The sequence below is a fragment of the Amblyomma maculatum genome, chromosome 8 (genome assembly GCF_055883805.1).
Source record: "Amblyomma maculatum isolate TAMU_Amacu chromosome 8, ASM5588380v1, whole genome shotgun sequence".
NCBI classification, from domain to species: Eukaryota; Metazoa; Arthropoda; class Arachnida; order Ixodida; family Ixodidae; genus Amblyomma; species Amblyomma maculatum.
Genome location: NC_139351.1, coordinates 97,476,515 through 97,478,295, shown reverse-complemented (window position 1 = coordinate 97,478,295; position 1,781 = coordinate 97,476,515). Strand labels below are relative to the sequence as shown.

The 1,781-nt window shown below is 49.4% G+C and overlaps 1 pseudogene; it reads left to right on the top strand.

Annotated features, from left to right (window-relative positions):
• Positions 1-393: 393 nt before the first annotated feature.
• LOC146181898 (ubiquitin-conjugating enzyme E2 Z pseudogene) lies at positions 394-1,230 on the top strand (annotated as a pseudogene).
• The last annotated feature ends 551 nt before the right edge of the window (positions 1,231-1,781 follow it).

The window sequence follows — 1,781 nt, the reverse complement described above, 5'->3', positions numbered from 1 at the left end:
ACGGGCACCTTGCTTTTCGATGGAGGCGAAAAGCAAGGTGCCCGTGTGCGGTGCGATGTCAGTGCACGTTAAAAAACCCCAGGTGGTCGAAATTTCCGGAGTCCTCCGCTACTGCGTCTCTCATAGCCTGGGTCGCTTTGGGACGTTAAACCCCACAAACCAAACCAAACCAAAATTATTTCCAACCTCTGGGTGCCAAAATTTGCAAATCAAATTACTACCATGCCATCCACATCTTTTGAGATTATTTAACGTGTTTAGCCTTAAACAATGACCGTTCAGACTCGTGCTCACAATGACCAGACTCGAGAAAAAAGAAGTCGCGGCGTCAAATCCTGTTCCAACACAGTAATCTGTTCCGGGCGGGTTAAGAAGTATTTCAAAGCACCGCATATGGCGAATCAGCAAGCAAATTTCTTGGGTCCGCAAAGCAACTCAACGCTGCAAGATACATCAAGTGAGTCTCCCGAGCCTGAGGACATTTACCTGCCCACTCCGAGCCTACTGAGGATTAAGAAGGACATTGTCGAATTCTTTGCCGACCCGCCTCCCGGAATCTTCATCTCGCCCGAGGTAAATGACATCACCCAGATACACGCCCTCGTGATTGGTCCAGATGGCACACCGTACGAAGGCGGATTCTTCCGCTTTCACATCAGATTTCCCACCGATTATCCGATGGCTTCACCTCAGGTCAAGTTCCTCACAACGGACGCTGGGCGAGTCACATTCAACCCCAACCTGTACGCCAGCGGTAAGGTGTGTCTCAGCATCCTGGGCACTTGGTCTGGGCCACCGTGGAGCCCCGCTCAGTCCCTGAGCAGCTTACTTATATCCATCCAGTCACTCATGAATGAGGAACCCTTCTACAACGAGCCTGGATTCGCGAGAGGAAATTATGGGGAAGAAGCCAAGATGTATAACGTGGTCATAAAGCACGAGACAACGAGGGTGGCCGTGTGCGACGCGATTGAAGAATGCCTCCAGGACCGCGCATCCTTCCCGCCGGCCTTAAAACAAGTCGTCCTCACAGCGTTCACAGAGAATTACGGAAAGTATGAGGACGCGGTGAAGGCCTGCCTGCACCTTTCCGGTACGGCGATGACAGCTAGCATGTTTGTTCCCACTTCGAGCAAGTTCCAGTACGAGGTGCTTCTCACTCGCCTCCAGGACCTGAGAGCTCGGGTGGACAAGTTGAATGAAGCAGCTGCTCCTGCGGAGATCGCTTGAGTGTTTGTGCTGAGTGGGTGCGTTATTCTGAGGCACGAATTTAGCTGCTAAGACCGACGGTAGGCGACATTCTGGTGACCAGGCAATCTATGCAATTGGATTCAGCGGAGTGATTGTGTTTTTAAGACGAAACGTCCTCTGAACGTGTTACTGCTTCAAATGAGGCGAAATTTAGGAATCAAAATTAAAACGTTCACCGAACATATCTTGTCTCGAGAGAAAACTATTTTTGCGTTGTTAAATGCAAGCTATTTGTTAAACATAACGTACGTGCCATGCATTCATTCTTCTGGAAGCAATGGCACTGCGCGGGGCTCGGAACACAATACGCTTCGCGACAGTAACCCATAGCGGCAGTTTGTTCTGTTAGTAGAGACACATAATATATATTCTCTTGTATTTTGAAATCTCCTTCAATTTACGCGACCGCTTATTTCTTCCGTTATCTCTGACCCGCACTGTGCAGTGGCTAGAGAAACTTTGTGCCGATAACCACACCCATTTCTTCTGAATGAAGTGTTCTCTTCGCGTTGCTTAGCACTACCAAGATG